Below are 13,010 nucleotides of genomic sequence, written 5' to 3'. Positions count from 1 at the left end.
AAAGGAAAAAATAACCCACAAAAATATGGCCCAAAAAGGCAATGAAATACTTGCTTGTGGGGGAGACTGTGGGGTCAGCAGTCCAGGCCAGGACATGGTGGATATGAGAAAAGCCTCCACTGCTGCGAAGTCAAACATCTTAGCAAAACATGTAGCCACTCCTGCAGCTGCTGGACAATTCAACCTTGATGCTCCAGGCACCCCAGGCACCCACCTTGAAGAGCAACTTTAAATTTCACTGTAGAGGGCTGGTGTTGGTACAAAATCATGCAGTTTGTTTAAAGTAGTGCTTTTTACCTTCTATTTCAGCAGAGCCTGCTGGGGCTTTGCAGAGATTTCAGGGGGAGGTTATTGCATCCTCCCCCAAGGAGAGACCACAAGCTCTGCACACACGGCAGCAAGTGTGTGAGATGTCTCCTTGGGAAGCTCCCATGGGATGGCCCTGTGCTGCCCAGATCAACACGGAGCTTCCGGAGAGAAAAGGTTTCCTTTTAATTAACTCGGATCTGACTTCACAGAAGTTTTTCACAGCCCCAAACTTTACATAATACTTCAAGATTAACAGTTAAATAAGAAGAGACTTGACCTGGAAAAAGTTCCAGCTTAGGCAGAATTTATCTTTTTTCCCTCCTCATTTTTAGCAAATATAAAGATGACTGGCTATTGTAGGTACAGCTCTGCCCAGAAGCATTAGCTATTAGTCATCTCATGATAATTAGTCATCTAAGATACCATTTTTTAAAGACCTCAAATAGCTCCATCTGCATGTTACACTGAGGTCTTGAAGCTCAGTGAAAGAGAACAGGATCCCATGCTGGGAACCCAGGAGGAAAGGCACAGTGAAAGAACAGGACAGAGCTGGCAGCTGCATGGCCATTTTGCCTACTCACCTCAGTCCTCCCATAATGACGGAGAAAAGACACTGACAATTTTTGCTGGTGCTTCAAGCCCTAGGCAGTTAAAAGCACAGTGCTGGGAATATTGTTTTCAGCACTCCTGATGTACTGCTGCAGACTCACCTCCCTGTGTTGAGTGGGGACCATGGAGTCCTGCCAGCATCACCACAGGCTGTCATGGTCCCTCACTTCAGGTCTGCTTTAGGAGGGAGGTTTTCTGCTCGGGGTGATTGGCTGAGGAGCCCCACAGTGGCAGCATTTTTTCCCTATCCATGAGCCATATCCAGACCTCTCCTGATACACTCTTCTCTACAAGGAGGAAAGAAAGAAAGCAGGGTTAGAGATTTTTGTCCCACTCCCTCAAATCAACATTTTAGGATTAATTCAAAGGGAAAAATGAGTCTCTTGGGAAGGAAAAACATGAATCTTATCAATTATTTGAATAGTGTGGAATGTAGTGACATCAGCAGCTAACGAAGTAAATCTAAATTAAGCCACTTTTTTTTTTTTACAAAAGACAGAACATCTGGTGTTTGACAGCGAGACTGATCGAGTCACCAATTAATCTTGCAAAGTGCCATTGCTCCTCATTTTTCTGTGTGAAACCATTTCTTCAGTCCTTACCACTGGTATAGAAAATAAAAAATAGCTTGTTGAATGAACCACTGCGGAAATCTTGTAATGAAGAACTCATTAGGTCAGCAACAAAGTGATTTATCAGAGACTTGGATTTCAGATCAGCTTTGCTTGTGCAACCAACTTGGTGGCAGTGCTTCAAGCAAAGGCTTACAAATTGCCATCAAAGCAAGCACGGTTCATCTACAGCAGCCAGTTCCTGACCAGTGGAGTGGAGACCAAGAAATACAATCCTTCCTGTCCTCTGTTATATCCTGTCAGCCATCCAGATGTGATGCAAGGAGTGGAGCAGGTATTAATATTTCTGAACGGTGATGATACGAAGTTCATATGCTGGAAGAGATGCCAAAAGCAACAAGGGATTACTTTATGTCAGCTTCTCCTAAGCCCCCTCTGCCTGATCCCACCAGCCCTTTGTGGGAGTGGATGGTCCCTCAGCATGTGGCAGTGATCAGTGCAGTCTTACACAGCACCTGACCTTATATAATCCAACATGTGTCTGATGATATTTTTCAGTTCCCTCAAGGTGAAAACTGCCTTTTCCGTGTCGGTTAGAATTGTGTGTCTGTGCTAATCCTGTTCTTCCATCTGCCTGAGCTGAGAGAGCAGAGTGGAAAAGGTGGGGAGGGAGGACATGATTTCTTTAAAAAAATCAACCCCCTAAGTTTCTGTGGTCTGGAACATAAGATCAAGTTCATCATCTTTTTCAGCCCTCAGCCCATCACATGTACAACAGCTATTTTTTCTTGCAAGACAGATTTCACTTTCTTAACTAAGTTATTTTTCAGACAAGCAGAAAATCCACTGCTAAGTAAGTACAGCTTCAGGAATAAGCCAAATATGTGCCTTCTTCCCATCCTCATCTGTATTTTCCATCCTCATCTCCATTTTCCATTCTCAGCTCTGCCTCCAATTCTTTCCCACCAGCTGGGTCTTGATGTCGCTCCTCACCACCTTTCTCCCCATTCCAACTCTTTTTCCCATTGGAATTCCTTCTCCTTCTGCCAGCATCCTTTGGAGTCTCCCTCAGCACATGAAGTCAGTTACATCAGCAGTGAACTCTCAAATGTGTAATGTTCAAGTGGATTCAAAACTAGTCAAAGTAAGGTCATCCATCAATAGCTTTTAATGTCAAGAGCTCTAAGGGCAGGGGTGGGGGTGGAAGGCAGGGCCACAGTGCATATTTGGGCAACAATGAAACTTGTTAAAGAGCAATTAGGTGTGTTCCTGTAACAGGATGGCACTGCACTTTTGCTAAGGTGAGAGCAGTCATAAAACATTTACAGTTTACCCAGAACAAGCAGCATCAAGTGCCTGTTACATCCAGCCTGCATCTCCTCAGCAGTCATAGGAGACCCAAACCTGCCTTGGGCCAAAGGGTAATTGCATTTTTAAATAACATTAATCACTTTTTAATGTGAGTTTTTGGTTTGCTGAGTCAAATGTCATATTCTCTATTGCTGGGCAGCCCAGCAATAGAGAATATGACATTTGACTCAGCAAACCAAACTTGCTGCCCTGTGAGCATTAATTAAATGGATAGATGGAATTGGTTATCCTATACTTGAGCCACAAAGCATAAACATAAATAAAGGAATTTCCTTCTTTACAAATATTAGTCTAAAATAATTTGTTTATCCAAAAATTCATTAGCAAAGTATAGTAACACTATCTTTAGGAGCTTAATCAGAGTCAAACCCCCATTCCATACAGAAGAATCTGTATTTCCTTTATATTCAGGGCTACTGAATTATTTCCATGTACATGGGATACAGAACTTCAACATGTTAATCTGGCAGGATTCAGCTGCTGCAATCCTACCTAGTATGAAAGTCAGGGGCTGAATTCTAAGAAGAGGTGAATTGTAAGAAAGCAGCTGGAGAGGCTGCTTGACAAACAGCATATATCTCCACTAAGACCTGAACACACTGGGTAGGATTTCCATAAGGTGAAAAATATGGCTGTAAGCCAGATATAAAAATGGAAAGCAAAAACAGCATAAAGAACTGAGTACCTGAAGACTAACGAGAGAGCTGATGCTCCCTGCATGGCTGAAGGGCTGAGTATGCTATTGACTGAGATGACAGAGTTTTTGGACAATATGGGAAATCAAAGAATGCCAGAGAGCTCCAGCATTGTGCTGCATCCCCTCCTTTCCAAATGAGGGAAGTGAAGCAGAAATTGGATAATAGAAAAAAAAGCTTGTACCTTCAGTGCTGGGAAAAATCCTTGTGCAGAAAGAAAGGGCCATGGACAAAATACACCCAGTGAAGGACTAAGAGCTCATTTCTTACTGTAGTGCCTACCTGTGTGAAGACAGCTCCTCTTACTGCCCTGATTGGTTACCCCACAGAGGAGAGACCAGGTACTGCTCCTCACCAGCCTCCATGCCTGGAGGCAGAAGGCAGGAACACAGCAGCTCAGATTTTATGTCAAACGATGCAAGGCAGACCAAGCAATAGCTATTTTTCTCCATTAGTTGAAGAGGATATCAAAGTCCAAGCTTGCTGAGCACTTGATTTGGTCCTTAGTCAGCCCAGGAGATATCAACAGGGAGTTTGGCAACACCAAACACTCGCAGGTGCTCAAAGAACGTTTCTTATCAATGCCTTTCCACAGCAGGAGGGAAGGGAATAATTTTGGCCTCACTTGTGATGACACAAGAGTTGCTTGGCTTCAGAAACAACCATCTCTGGCAGAGTGAGGACTGGAAGCCACAATTCCTGGGCCTTGCTTCAGCAGCGCAGCAGAAGTGCTGGCCCCAGGCTGAGCCCAAGCCCTGAGCTTTTGTCAAAGCACCAAAGTGAGGGACAGACCATCACGTTTTATCTCCCTTCTTCATCTCCTCTCTAGAAATTCTGCAAATATTGATTAAGACTGTGCTGTTTGCTCATGGTTGATATGTCCTTCCAACAGCTCATTGTGGGAGATTTCAAATTGCTTCATTAGACCATCTCCTATATTTACCTACCAGCAATACAATAATAGTATGAAATTAAAAACACATTACCTTTAACTGCAATTATCCCATTATAGAAGCAGGTGAGTGCTGCAGAGGCAGTCATCACATTTTTACAGCATAACTACTTTGGATAAAAATTACAGGGAGGCAGGATTCTTACCTGTGAGAAAATAAAGTGGATCATTTCAGAGCCTTGGTTGTTTTGTGACAGGAGTTCAAATGAAGATATTCTAAGGTTAAAGTCAGGGTTTCCAGGTGACCTGCATATTGCCTCCAGAAAGCTCCTCTTTTCCCTTATCACTGCAGCATTTGTCACCTGTAGGATATTATTCAATAGGTGTTCTGTGGTTTTGTCTCCCAGCCAAGATCCATCTTTCTCCAGAACCAGCAGACAACCACAGAAAATGAAATGACACCTGCTGGTCTCACCTTTTTATGGAGGGTTTGTCCACCTTTACTCTCCTCTCCAAATGGCAGAATTAAAAAGCAGTTTTTATCCGGTAATACCATGAGAAATGTAACCACACCATATTTCTTTTGTCAAGCTGATAGATCAAGTTAGGAATGGGGGAGACATATGTGGGGGATGTGGACTAAATAGAAGAGCATTAGCAGGACAGAAGAGTACAGGGAGAATTCAAGTAAGAGCTATCCAGTCCACTCCCCAGAGCCTAGGGCAAACATGAAACCATTCAGTCAAAAAATCACTTCTAAATCTTTTTTGTGTGCCTACTGCAAGCTGTCCATTCCTCACACAAAAATGGGTGTTTCTAGGCACAAAGCTATAGGGCAAAGAGACTGGAAAATTTGCCTTTTCTGAGGACTTTGGAGCTTCCTCATTGTTTTGCAGAGCTGGGATTGCCATTTTCAAATGCTCCAGTGTTTTTACTAATTTTCAGCAAGGGAGACTGGATCCCAGGTCCTTTGGAGCCTCCAGAGCAACTTATTTACTTCTTGCTTGGCCTTTCAGGTTCATTTTTGTTTCAGATATTCAGAGAATTGGGGTTGTTTGTACTGAACCTTGCAAAGTTATTGCCTCTTCCCACCCATATAAACTGGAATTTTATTTTGCAAAAATAGGAGAAAATGTTTATTCCAGTCTGTCTCATGGAACCAAGTCCCACTTCTGATCTTCTCTTCCAACAGAGCCTCCATACAAAGGGAAGATGTCCTTAAATACCCTCTTTTCCTTGATGAGTACAGAGCTTTCCCCATCTGCCATCTGAGCATAGACATGAGCCCAAGCCTTGTGTCAACATGTTCCCAGCCTCCTTTTGTAATATGGAAATGACAGCGGTTGCTGCGTGTGAAGATGGAATCACATGAATAAATGAATGTCAACAGACTGTGGGTAGAGGCCCAGAGGTTGCATAACAGAGAGACTACAAGTGCACAGATGCAGTGAAGCCAAATTGGGTGCTCAGTGGATTGTCAGGGCTTGTTTTGGAGGCATGCACCTACTCATGTCACCAGCACAGCTGTCAGCCGATGAATTATTCCCAGTGAATTAAGAAACAAAAAATAATGTTCTCTATCCATCCAGTACTCATGCAGGCCATTTAGAGGGAATATTATGTGACATCTCTAGGTAAATCAGATGGTGAATTATTACAGCATGGTTCCTCTTCCCTGCAGGAACAAAGTCTGGAGATATCCTACAAAATCCTTACTATGTCAATGTCAAATTCAGTAGTTCTCCCCCCCAAAATTATTACCAGCTGCACATGTGGTGATAATGTCACACTAAGGGCATGGCTGCATGGATGAGGACTGACAGACTTATGCTCCATGCCCCGCTCTGAGCTGGCCAGATGCAAAGCAATTCTACTCCAGAAGCAGAGAGCCACATTAGCAGAGTGACAGCTTACACAAGAAGAAAGGCCAAAATTTTTGCCCCTGTGCTTTTCTGAATGCGTCTGTTTGGACCTATTTATCTTCTTTTCAGGTGCCTGTCTTGCCTGTTAGTCCTTTAACCTGAACTGGAATGCTTTCTTTTTATCCTTCTCTCTTGCAGTAGGAGAACTATACAAACCAAGGCTGATTTCACAAGCCTGGCAACAGCTTCTTAAATAAACAGCACACTTTTGGGTTTCGTTCCTCTCAAACAGAAATGCTACTTCAGCTTCTTTGTGCCACTTCCCCTCCAAAACTGCAGCAGCAGCAAAGCAATCAAGAGAGCATGAGGTAATATCCCATACAGAAGACCTACTTCATTCCAAACAAACACACAAATAACCTTCAGCTTGAGAAGGAGGAATGCACAAACACTTAGAAGCTAATTCCCAAACCCAGCAAGACAAAGGCAGAGTTAAAAGACTCAAAACACCTGAGCAAGCAAAACAGTCTCTTATCCCTCACTAAAGCAAACACAAAGAAGAATCGCATTCACTTTCCAAGCTGGCAAGCCAGCCATAATATATTGCCTGCCACAGCAATGACGATTGTTCTTGTGCTCTCCACCCCAACCTGATACACACTCAGCAGATTCATAACTCTTTCAAGTTCTCCAAGATAAACACACCGGTGCTTGATAAAGAATTTCAATTACAATGTTCCTTGGAGCATCCAACATGCTGCCCCCACCCCCAACACAATGGCAGATTTGTCCCCCACCACCCCAGGGACACAGTCTGCAGGTCAGCTCCAAAAGGACCAGAGATTCCTTGTGCTTCTGGAAGTCTGTCTTCTGTGCAGATAGGTCTCTGACTTTCACAACTGCCCATGGCATCTTCCAGAGCCCCCATCCCCAGCGGGATCACAGAGGGGTTGTATTTTGTAGGCCACCAGTGCATGTGACAGGAAGACCCAAAGGCCTTGCCCCACGCTGAACTCACAGGGGCTTTTGGCAGCCCATTTGTCTTCCCCTCTTCTATGCCCAGTGACTAATGAGCTCCTGCTCAACTTGACTCCTACTTCCCATGGCCAAATCCCAGCCTGAAACACCCTCTTCAAATGCTGGACTGCCACAAATGGTGTGGGAAAACAACCCTCAGCCAAAGGAGTCCAGAGTTTGGAAAAGCTATCTCCCCCTTCACCCCAAGGCCACAGTGGATTTATCTGACAACCAACCTTTATCAGAAGGGGCTGCTGGGGTGAGAAGGGCACCTCAGGGTTCTGAGCTGCTGCCAAGAGCCAGGAGAACACAACAGACTGCATTTAGATAAGGGCAGGTTATCGGATGCATTCAAATCTTGATTCAAGGAATCCATTAGATTCACTTGTTTGGTTGTGGAAAAAACCCTGACAGTCTTTGGCCATGTTTAGCATGCAGGAAATCCTGGAGGGAAACTGGGGACCACCTGCATTGTGCATGCACACAAAACAAACTGCAGGTGTCTATTTCCTGAAACAGCAACCAGCACATTCAAAGTGAGAATCTGCCCAGGACTGTCGCATCTACAGCTTGCAGATACATCTGCTCTGGTATAAAATCCTCTCCTCCAAATCTCGTTAGTCCTGAGCTGCACCACACACTGCAGCTGGCTGGGAGGGCACTGAGCTTTGCGTCCTTAGTTTTTGGAAGCTATTGCTCAGCTCCCAGCTGGAAGGTCTCTGAAAGCTCCTGCTCAGCTTGACCCTGGCCCCAGCTTCACCACCAGTTTTCCCAGTGGGTGCCACTGTCACCAGCACCCTCGCCCTGCCCCAACTGCCTCAGTGAATATATGTGCTGCAGGGCTGGGGCCAGTGAATTCTTCCCAACACGGGGTTTGTCATATAGAGGGACTCTGCAGAGCCAGCCCCTGCTGTACCCAGGGGCTGATTGGATTCCAAGCCTAAGAGCCCATTTCTACAACAAAACCAGGATGGTTCAAATATTTCCTGTGAAATATTCTGCCTTTCACAAAGGATAATAACTTCTGCAGCCTGTGAAGCATGACAGATGCATCTTGCATCCTTTACACAACTGTACTGGCTGATATACTGCCTTCATTTTGCTGCTCAACTTGGCCAAAACCAAGGGAGGCTCATGGATTGCTCCTTTTCCATGTTTCCTGTCTCCTCTTCCTTCTCCCTATATACTACTATTGTCACGCTATTCTAGAATTCCACCATTGTGCCCTGGGTGATAGGAATAAAACCAAACTGGAGTCTTCACACCATTTAATTTTAGGTCCTTGAGAGCAGTACTTAATACAACAAATGTGGGGAAGGAAATTCTCCAGACAGTGAATACAGAAATCTGATTTAGGTGCTGCTCATCTCACCCCACCAACCTCCTGACTGACACGTCTGGGGTAAGGTACTGTGGTTATCCTTCCTTCTGAAAACACAAGCTCAATTTATTAACCATTAGAAAAAGGGCAAAATGAAACAGAACATCCCACCAAAAAAAAAAAAAAGAAAAAAAAAAAAAAAAAAAGAAAGCAGCTACAGTCTCGCTATCCTGGGACCTGAAATCTCTGTGCTCTCCAAGCTTTTCTTTCTGGGATTTTCTCAGAGATACAGTGGGGAATGGCCTCCCTCCCCAGTGACTTTGTGTTTCTGAATAATAAAAAAAAGAAAGAAATCTTTCACCTTGTCAATATTAACCCAGATTTGTTAAAAGTCTATTTGTCAGGGGCAATACTTTGCTGCAGTCACAGCATATTAGGATTACATTTCCCTGTAAAGTTGGGTTCATTTCGGAAACCCAAGGAACAGTAGTTAGTGGACTTTGGTCTGTCCTTTAAATTCTTCCATAGTATAAAAAAAATTCTGTACTTAGGTACAAGGAGTAAATGCCACAACATGCTGACCCAGGGCAGTTTTCTATGAGAGGATGCTGGTAGTTAGACCAGTAAGACAACATGATCACAGAACAAGGAGCAGAGCAGCACAAGACACAAGGACTGCTCCCAGCCAGGCTAGTCATGTCTTTTCCCACCTTCAGAACCTCCACCGGGACCCTCTGGTCCACTGGTTCCACTGGAACTGGGCTGCCTCCACCATTGGTGGCAACAGCCCTTCCCTGACTGCTGGAGCCCAATTTTCTGAGGCACTGCTGCCTCTAGCACAAACTATTTCATTCCCTCTGATGTTGACACTTAGCTCAGGGCTCAGTCCCTTGCCAGCAATGCTCTTGCTCAAGCAGAAAGGGCACCAAATGATGGCAAGCAGCTGCATGCTGATGTACTCCTTGTATCATATGGGGAAGAATATCTGTTCTGCTTTCCCTTCAGCAAGGGTAGAGGAGGTGCTTGACAGGCAGAGTTGCATTTAACCCAGCCCAAGCATCCCTGCCCACACATCTTGTCCCCCACCCTGTCCATGTCAATGACAATGCCTTTGGCTGCATGAAAGCCTCCCTTTTCCAAAGCCATGAACCCTGCTGCAATCCAGGCCTCCTGCCCTGAGGGTGCACACTTTTCCTACAACAGACACCTCTGGTCTTCCCTGGCCATGGCTTCACAATCAGTGTTCTGATGGTTCTTGCAGCATCTGCAAGTACTTGGCCTGTGCTTTCTCCATCCCTTCCCATGTCTTCCTCCTGCCTCTGCAGACTCACTGTGATTTATGCTATGGTCTGTAAGAGGAAGATCAGTGTGTGGGTTTAACAGAGCCTGGTTTTTGGTGGGGGCGGGAGAAAAGCTGCTCAAAACGTCTATGTCCGGCACAGAGCCAATCACTGAAGGCTCTAATGATAGGCAGGTTACTAGCCCAATTAGACAAGTTGGTAATGCCTCTGTGATGACATATTTAAGAAAGGAAAAACCTCGGGAAGTTCTTCTCCCTCTTTCTTCTCCCGAGGGGCGGTGAGGTGGCCACTGGGGCCCATCCCAGCGGGGCACCGCCGGGGGCCACGTGGCCAGGGCCTTCCCAAGGCCGGGACTGCGTGGCCAGAGCCTTTCTGAGGCAGGGACTGCACGGCTGGAGCCCTCCCAAGGCTGGGACCGTGTGGCCGGGACCCTCCTGAGGCCAGAGCTGCCTGTGCGGTGGTGGCAGGGACCACTTGGCCAGCAGCGAGAGACATGGCGAGCAATTCCCCGATGCAGAGCCCGGACAAAATCAACTTCTCAACTGCAACTTACAGACACCACCTTTCTTCCAAGTCAGAGAAAAAGGAAAAGTGAGGACGTGTGAGGAAAACCAACATGGCAGCACTGAGGTCAGTGAAAAAAAGGAGAGGGAGGAGATGCTCCAAGCGCTGAGCTGAGATTCCCCTGCAAACCATGGTGAGGACTATGATACAACAAACTGTTTCCCTGTAATTCATGAGGTGCAGGGGGGCACAGAGATCCACGCACAGCCCGTGAAGAAGAATACTCATGCTAGAGTGCATGGATGCTGAAAAGCTGTAATCTAGTGAGGAACTCAGAGAGAGATGACCCTTGCTTTTAGACTTAGAGGAAGAGAGCCTTTGCTTCCAAACTAGAACAGCTCATCCTTAAAAGACTAAACCCCATGAACTAAAATGACCCACGCTAGGCAGTTGTGGGAAGACTGCTTGGCCCGTGGGAGGGGCTCACATTGCAGCAGGCTCAGGTGGGACTGCTGCTTGTGGAAGTTAAAACCATGCTAGAAAAGTTCACAGAGATCTATCTCCCGTGGGAAGGATACCACGGCACAGCTTTTCCTTAAGCATACTGAAGAAAGATTTTTAAGAGGTGAAATACTGACCAAAACCCCATGTTTTGTTTCCTTGCGCAGTTGGTGGAAAGAGGGAAGGACTGGGAAAGAGTGTTTTTTATTCAATAATCCTTACCTCATGAAAATGAAGTTTTCAATTTCCCCTCCTCTGCTCAGCTATAGCAGAGGAAAATAAGTAGATGGTTTTTATTTGTGGGTGCCTGGCGCTTAGCCAGCTTCAAACCGCAACAATCAGGCTCTCTGACTCCACCAGGAATCTCATACCAGCCCTGCAAACTGACAGCAGCCAGAGGCATATCTGGGCTAATGTCACAGCCGCAGCTTCAGCACACGGCAGGGTGACTCTGACCTAGTTCTAACCCTGCTAAATATGCAAAGAAAGAACAGAAGAGCGTGTGGGGGAAAACAGTCCAAGGGTTTCCCTGTTTCCTCAGTATTCTCTGCTACTTTAATACTTACACTACATTGGAACACGTCCAATGCCAGATCTTCTTACGGGTGTACCAAGAGAGGAAAAACATGGTAACATTTGAAGGGTGGGATGCTTGGGGTGTTGTTTTTTATTTTTTGAATACAAGCGTATAGGAAGATGTGATTTTTCAAAGATTAACATTTTGACAAAATTTAAGAAAAAAAATGGAAAACCTTTTTGAGTGGAAATCTCTTTTCAGTTGCTTACCTTTCCTTTTTGCTTGTTTTTTTCAATCTTTTTGTTCTTAACTTAGTCATCAAGAGTTAAATGCTAGCCTGATTATCATTCTGACAGGCCTTTTTAGTTGTTGTTTTTCCTTTTTAAGAAAATGGATATTTGTGCACTTGGCTTTATCTTTGTTTCAATGTCTGCCTTTTCTTTAGCATTTCTGGTTCACTTCCACCATAGAAAATACTCAAACTTCAGCTTCTCTTGATTCTTTATTAACTCTAGACCACTGTGTATTACATAACTACTACTTTGCTATGGAAACACCATTTTATTTGAATCACCCACACGGTTCTGGGTATTTCTGTTTTTCAGCATCTTAATTTCAATATAATACTGTGTTCACTGACAGTGCAGAGGGCTTTACTGAGTGTAAGGGCAGAACAGCATCCTGGTCTATGTCCTTCAGATGGTATTGAAGCCCCTCAGCCAGGATCTGGTGATACCCAAGATGTAAATGTGTCCTCTGAGTCTGAGAACACACCTGAGGCTGAGCTATGAAATTCCACCGTGGCAAGAATGGGAACGTTGCTTGGCATAGGGACCATAAGAACCTGTGGCAAAAAGAAACCGTCTAAATACTTGCTACCAGTGATCATGAGAGAGAAGAGATGCTAGATGAATGGACAGCCTCAGTGTAGTGCCATTTTCTACTCTGGAGAACAAGAGCACCACAAAGCAGAGCAAACAGAGAAATGTGAGGAAAGCTTCCTACAGAGGAAGTTCCTGCAGAGCAAGAGGACAATAATGGGACACAAAGGAACAGCCATGTTTTGAATGTGCTCCTGCTGCATGAGGGGCACTGCCACTTGATAGCACATGTGGAACAAATCCCAGACATGGAGATCCTTGTCAGAGTGCTCAAGAAAAAAAGGCAAGGACAGGAAGACATGGAAACCATTAATCAGAGACCGCAAGTGGTGTTGTTTCTGGCATAGGTTGAGAGAATGCTGATCATTAACTCCTGTGAACATTCCTGACCTTGATCAGGAAGGCTCTTAATTAAATGATTATGTCCCTTGACTTCTCCAAGTCTCAGGCGTACGAGACTTCTATGCTTTCCTCGGCAAGGCATTTTTCGGAATCAGGATCTCCATTATTACAGTCAACTAATTATTTGAAAAGCATTTTCATCTGGAGTCCAAGCAATCAAATTAAATACAGTTAATGTCGGTTTGGCAGGACTCCACACAAACAAAAGTTGCTCTGTTTTTGTGCAGAATTGGAAAATCAGTTTTTGCTAATAGCC

This window comes from Corvus hawaiiensis, chromosome 11 (genome assembly GCF_020740725.1).
Source record: "Corvus hawaiiensis isolate bCorHaw1 chromosome 11, bCorHaw1.pri.cur, whole genome shotgun sequence".
NCBI lineage: Eukaryota > Metazoa > Chordata > Aves > Passeriformes > Corvidae > Corvus > Corvus hawaiiensis.
Note: the sequence above shows the minus strand (reverse complement) of the source record.